The sequence below is a fragment of the Hordeum vulgare genome, chromosome 6H (genome assembly GCF_904849725.1).
Source record: "Hordeum vulgare subsp. vulgare chromosome 6H, MorexV3_pseudomolecules_assembly, whole genome shotgun sequence".
Lineage (NCBI taxonomy): Eukaryota > Viridiplantae > Streptophyta > Magnoliopsida > Poales > Poaceae > Hordeum > Hordeum vulgare.
In genome coordinates, this window is record NC_058523.1 from 379,971,296 (window position 1) to 379,979,049 (window position 7,754).

Consider the following 7,754-nt stretch of genomic DNA (forward strand, 5'->3'; position numbering starts at 1 on the left):
GATCGTGCGCCACTCGAATGAATAGAGGGATGTATATTTGAGTGGGGGTTCTTAAGTAATATGATTAATTGAACTCATTATCATGAACTCTTTTTTAATATGTTCCTAGAGAAAACTTAGTTGAAAGATGATAGTAGCAATTATGCGGACTGGGTCCATAAACTGAGGATTGTCCTCATTGTTGCACGGAGGTCTTATGTCCTTAATGCACCGATCAGTGTGCTGAACCTCGAGCGTTGTCTGTGGATGTTGCGAACATCTGACATACACGTTTTGATGACTACATGATAGTTCAGTGTGTAATGCTTAACGGCTTAGAATTGAGGCGCCAAAGACGTTTTGAACGTCACGGAACATATGAGATGTTCCAAGAGATGAAATTGGGATTTCATGCTCGTGCCCTTGTTGAGAGGTATGAGACCTTCGACAAGATTCTTTGTCTACAAAGTAAGGGACAAAATATCAATCGTTGAGCATGTACTCAGATTGTCTGAGTGCTACAATCGCTTGAATCTTGTGGGAGTTAATCTTCCAGATGAGATAGTGATGGTTCTTCAAGGTCACTGCCACCAAGCTACTTCGTGATGAACTATAACATATCAGGGATAGATGATCCTTGTGGTATTCGGGATGTTTGACACGGCGAAAGTTGAAATCAAAAAGGAGCATCAATTGTTGATGGTTAGTAAAACCACTAGTTTCAAGAGGGGCAAGGGCAAGAAGGGATACTTCATGAAACGGCAAACCAGTTGCTGCTCTAGTGAAGAGACCCAAGGTTGAAACCAAACCCGAGACTAAGTGCTTCTCTAATGAGGGGAACAATCACTGAAGAGGAACTACCCTAGATACTTGGTAGATGAGAAGGCTCGCAAACTCGACAAATGTATATTGGATATACATGATATTGATGTGTACTTTACTAGTACTCCTAGTAGCACCAAGGTATTAGATACCGGTTCGGTTACTAAGTGCTAGTAACTCAAAATAAAAGCTACGGAATAAACGGAGACTAGCTAAAGGCGAGGTGATGATGGTTGTTGGAAGTGTTTCCAAAGTTGATGTGATCACCATCTCACACTCCCTCTACCATCGGGATTAGTGTTGAACCTAAATAAATGTTATTTGGTGTTTGCGTTGAGCATAGACATGATTAGATTGTGTTTATTGCAATATGATTATTCATTTAAAGAGAATAATGGTTATTCTGTTTACTTGAATAATACCTTCAATGGTCTTGCACCTAAAATGAATGGTTTATTGAATCTCGATCGTAGTGATACACATGTTCATAATATTGTTGCCAAAAGATGCAAAGTAGTAATGATAGTACCACTTACTTGTGGCACTGCCACTTGAGTCATATTGGTGTAAAACACATGATGAAAGCTCCATACGGATGGATCTTTGGACTCACTCGTTTTTTAATCGTTTGAGACATGCGAACCATGCCTATTGGTATAAACGCATGAAGAAACTCCATGCAGATGGATTTTTGGACTCACTTGATTTTGAATCACTTGACACATGCAAATCATGCCACTCGGCAAGATGACTAAAGGCCTCGTTTTCTAGTGAGATGGAACAAGAAAGTAACTTAATGGAAGTAATACATTTTGATGATGGAGTCCAATGAGTGTTGAGGCACGCAATTGATATCATTATGTTCTTACTTCATAGATGATTTGAGTAGATACTAGTGTATATGCTTGATGAAACACACGTCTGAATTATTGAAAGGTTCAAGTAATTTCAGAGTGAAGCGGAAGATCGTCGTGACAAGAGGATAAAATGTCTACGATATGATCATAGGGATGAATATCTGAGTTGCGAGTTTGGTACACAATTAATACATTGTGGAAATTGTTTCACAATTAATGCCACCTGGAACACCATAGTATGATGGTGTGTCCGAACATCATAGCTGCGCCCTATTGGATGTGGTGCATCCTATGATGTCTATTTTCGAATTACCACTATCGTTTTTGGGTTAGGCATTAGAGACAACCGCATTCACTTTAAATAGGGCACCACATAATTATGTTGAGATGACACCGTATGAAGTATGGTTTGAGAAACCTAAGCTGTCGTTTCTTAAAAGTTTGGGGTTGCGATGCTTATGTGAAAAAGTTTCAGCGTGATAAGCTCGAACCCAAAGAGGATAAATGCATCTTCATAGGACACCCAAAATAGTTGGGTATATCTCCTATCTCAGACCCGGAAGCAAAGTGTTTGTTTCAAGAAACGCGTCCTTTCTCAAGGAAAAATTCTCTCGAAATAATTGAGTGGGAGGATAGTGGAAACTTGATGAGGTTATTGAACCGTCACTTCAACCAGTGTGTAGCCGGGCGCAGGAAGTTGTTCCTGTGGCGCCTACACCAATTGAAGTGGAAGCTAATGATAGTGATCATGAATCTTCGGATCAAGTTACTACAAACCTCATAGGCCGACAAGGTCACGTACTGCTACAGAGTGGTACGGTAACCCTGTCTTGGAGGTCATGTTATTGGACAACAATGAACCTATGAGCTATGGAGAAGAGATGGTGGGCCCGGATTCTGACAAATGGCTGGAGGCCACGAAACCCGAGAGAGGATCCATGTATGAAAACAAAGTGTAGACTTTGGAAGAACTACTTGATGGTCGTAAGACTATTAAATACAGATGGATCTTTAAAAGGAAGACAGACGATGATCGTGAAAAGTTACCATTAAGAAAGCTCGACTTGTCGCAAAGATGTTTCCGACAAGTTTAAAGAGTTGACTACGATGAGACTTTCTCACTCGTAGCGATGCTAAGAGTCTGTTGGAATGATGTCAAAACATTGTTTCCTCGATGGTTTCCTTGAGGAAAGGTTGTATGTGATAAACCCGAAGGTTTTGTCGATCCTAAGGATGCTAACAAGTATGCAAGCTCCAGCGATCCTTCTATGGATTGGAGCAAGCATCTCGGAGTCGGAATATGAGCTTTGATGAGATGATCAAAGTTGTTGGGTTTATACAAGGTTTGTGAGAAACTTGTATTTCCAAAGAAGTGAGTGGGGGCACTATAGAATTTCTGATGAGTATATGTGGTTGACATATTGTTGATCGGAAATGATGTAGAATTTTTGGAAAGCATATAGGGTTGTTGGAAAAGGTGTTTTCAGAGGAAAACCTGGATTGAGCTACTTGAACATTGAGCATCAAGATCTGTAGAGATAGATCAAGACGCTTGATAAAACTTTCAATGAAATGCATGCCTTGACAAGTTTTTAAAGGAGTTCAAAATAGATCGGCAAAGAAGGAGTTCTTGGTTGTTTGTAAGGTGTGAATTTGAGTAAGACTCAAAGCCTGACCACGGCGGAAGAAAGAGAAAGGACGAAGGTCGTCCCCTATGCATTAGCCATAGGATCTATAGTATGCTATGTTGTGTACCGCACCTGCTGGGTGCCTTGCCATGAATTTGTCAAGGGGTACGAAAGTGATCCACGAATGGATTACTGGACAACGGTCAAAAGTTATCCTTAGTAACTAGTGGACTAAGGAAATTTTTCTCGATTATGGAGGTGTTAAAAGAGTTAGTCGTAAAGGGTTACGCCGATGCGAGCTTTGACACTAATCCGGAAAACCCTGAGTAGTAAACCGGATTCGTATAGTGGAGCAGTCATTTGGAATAGTTCCAAAATGGCGCGTGGTAGCAGCATCTATAGGACTACATAGAGATTTGTAAAGCACACACGGATTTGAAAGGTTCAGACCCATTGACTAAAACCTATGTCACAAGCAAGACATGATCGAACCCCGGAACTGTATCGGTGTTAGATTCATTAGAATCACATAGTGATGTGAACTAGATTATTGACTCTAGTGCAAGTGGGAGACTGTTGGACATATGCCCTAGAGGAAATAATAAATTGGTTATTACTATATATTTCTTGTTCATGATAATCGTTTATTATCCATGCTATAATTGTATTGAATGGAAACACAAATACATGTGTGGATGCATAGACAAAAGTTGTCCCTAGTAAGCCTCTAGTTGACTTGCTCGTTGATCAAAGATGGTTAAGGTTTCCTATCCATAGACTAGTGTTGTCAGTTGATGACGGGATCACGTCATTCGGAGAATGATGTGATGGACAAGACCCAAACTATAAACGTATCATATGATCGTGTCATTTTGTTGTTATTTTTTTCTGCCTGTCAAGTACATATTCCTATGACCATGAGATCATGCAACTCCCGGACACCGGAGGAATACACTGTGTGTATCAAACGTCGCAATGTAACTGGGTGACGATAAAGGTGCTCTACAGGTATCTCTGAAGGTGTCTGTTGGGTTGGCGTGAATCGAGACTCGAATTTGTCACTCCGTATGACGGAGAGGTGTCTCGGGGCCCACTTGGCAATACAACATCACAATAAGACTTGCAAGCAATGTGACTGAGGAGTTAGCCACGAGATCTTGTATTACGGAACGAGTAAAGAGACTTGCTGATAACGAGATTGAATTAGGTATAGAGATACCGACGATCGAATCTCGGGCAAGTAATGTTGGAAATATGGCCTAGAGGCAATAATAAAATGGTTATTATCATATTTCCTTGTTCATGATAATCGTATATTTTTCATGCTATAATTGTATTAACAGGAAACAGTAATACATGTGTGAATAAATAGATCACAATGTGTCCCTAGCAAGCCTCTAGTTGGCTAGCTCGTTAATCAATAGATGATCATGGTTTCCTGATCATGGGCATTAGATGTCATTGATAACGGGATCACATCATTGGGATAATGATGTGATGGACAAGACCCAATCCTAAGCATAGCACTAGATCGTATTGTTCGTATGCTAAAGCTTTTCTAATGTCAAGTGTCTTTTCCTTCGACCGTGAGATTGTGCTACTCCCGGATACCGTAGGAGTGCTTTGGGTGTATCAAATGTCACAACGTAACTGGGTGACTATAAAGGTGCACTACGGGTACCTTCGAAAGTGTATGTTGGGTTGGTACGAATCGAGATCGGGATTTGTCACTCCGTGTGACGGAGAAGTATCTCTGGGCCTACTCGGTAGAACATCATCATGAGCTCAATGTGATTAAGAAGTTAGTCACAGGATGACGTGCTACGAAACGAGTAAAGAGACTTACCGGTAACGAGATTGAACAAGGTATAGGTATACCGACGATCGAATCTCGGGCAAGTTCTATACCGACAGACAAAGGGAATTGTATACGGGATTGATTGAATCCTTGACATCGTGGTTCATCCGATGAGATCATCGTGGAGCAAGTGGGAGCCACCGTGGGTATCCAGACCCTGCTGATGGTTATTGGCCGGAGAGGTGTCTCGGTCATGTCTGCCTGTTTCCCAAACCCGTAGGGTCTACACACTTAAGGTTCGATGACGCTAGGGTTATAGGGAATTGTTATACTAGGTTACCGAAAGTTGTTCGGAGTCCCGGATGAGATCCCGTACGTCACGAGGAGCTCCAGAATTGTCCACAGGTAAAGAATGATATATAGGATGGATGGTTTTGTTCACCGGAAATGTTTCGGGCGTCACCGGTAGCGTACCGGGACCACCGGAAATGGTACGGGGGGTCCACCGGAGGGGCCACCAGCCCCAAGAGGTAGCATGGGCCAAAATGTAGAGGGAAACCAGCCCAAGTGGGCTGGTGCGCCTCCCACAAAGGAGCCAAAGGCGCACGAGGTGGAGAGGGGGGAAACCCTAGGCGCTGGTGGGCCTAAGGCCCACCTAGGGGTGCACCACCCCCTCCCCCTGTCCTGGCCGCCGCACCTCCCATCTCGGGGGGGCTGCCGCACTACCTAGGGTGGGAACCCTAGGGGTGGCACCCCCCTCCCCTCCTCCTATATATAGAGAGGGGTTTGGGGCTGTTTTGCACACCGTTTCTTCTCTCCCTCGGCGCAGCCCTGCTCCCCTCCTTCCTCCTCTCCCACGGTGCTTGGCGAAGCCCTGCCGGGAGACCTCGTCTATCCATCGACACGACGCTGTCGTCCTGCCGGAGATCTTCCCCAACCTCTCCCTCCTCCTTGCTGGATCAAGGTGCAGGAGACGTCATCGGGCTGCACATGTGTTGAACGCGGAGGTGCCGTGGTTCGGCATTAGATCGGAATCACACCGCGATGTGAATCGCCGCGAGTACGACTCTATCAACCGCGTTCTAGCAACGCTTCCGCTTAGCGATATTCAAAGGTATGAAGATGCACTCACCCCTCTCTCGTTTCTGGTCTGTCCATAGGAAGATCTGAATATGGCGTAGGAAAATTTTGAATTTATGCTACGTTACCCAACAGTGGCATCCGAGCCAGGTTTTCTATGCGTAGATTGTATGCACGAGTAGAACACAAAAGGTTGTGGGCGATGATTTTTCAATTTCTTGCTGCTACTAGTCTGATTCTTTTCCGGCACTATTGTGGGATGAAGCAGCCCGGACCGACCTTACACGTACGCTTACGTGAGACTGGTTCCATCGACAGACATGGACACCGTGCATAAAGGTGGCTAGCGGGTGTCTGTCTCTCCCACTCTAGTCAGATTGGATTTGATGAAAAGGGTCCTTATGAAGGGTAAATATCTTTGGCATATCATCGTTGTGGCTGTCACGTAGGTAAGAAGGCGTTCTTGCTAGAAACCCAAATCAGCCAGGTAAAACTTGCAACAACAATTAGAGGACGTCTAACTTGTTTTTTCAGGGTTTGACATGTGATGTGATATGGCCAAAGTTGTGATGTTGCATGTGTGATGTATGATATGATCATGTTATTGTAATAGGATTCACGACTTGCACGTCGATGAGTATGACAACCGGCAGGAGCCATAGGTGTTCTCTTAATTTATTGTATGAGATGCAACGCCATGTGTTTACTACTTTTACTTCATTGCTAACGGTTAGCTATAGTAGTTGTTGGCATGACGACTTCACGGAGACACAATGATGGAGATCATGGTGTCACGCCGGTGACAATGATGATCGTGCGATGCCTGAAGATGGAGATCGAAAGAGCAAAGATGATAATGGCCATATCATGTCACTATATGATTGCATGTGATATTTATCATGTTTTCATCTTATTGCTTAGAACGACGGTAGCATAGTAATATGATCCCTCTTAAAATTTCGAGAACGTATTCCCCTAAGTGTGCACCGTTGTGAAGGATCGTTGTCTCGAAGCACCACGTGATGATCGGGTGTGATAGATTCTAACGTTCGCATACAACGGGTGTAAGCCAGATTTACACACGCAAACACTTAGGTTGACTCGACGAGCTTAGCATGTACAGACATGACCTCAAATACAAGAGACCGAAAGGTCGAACATGAGTCGTATGGTTGAATACGATCAGCATGAAGTTGCTCACCATAACGACTAGTCCGTCTCACGTGATGATCGGACACGGGTTAGTCAACATGAATCATGTATCACTTAGATGACTAGAGGGATGTCGATTTAAGTGGGAGTTCATACTTAATTTGATTAAATGAACTTAATTGTCATGAACTTAGTCTAAAAGTTGTCTTTATAAGTATTGTAGATGGCCAAACGTCAACCTCAATTTCAACGCATTCCTAGAGAAAAACAAGCTGAAAGATGATGGTAGCAACTATGCGGACTGGGTTCGCAACTTGAAGCTCATCCTTGAAGCAGCTAAAAAGGCTTATGTCCTTGATGCGCCGCTAGGTGACCCTCCTCCTCCCGCAGCAGCCCAGGACATTCTGAACGTCTGGCAAACGCGGAGTGATGACTACT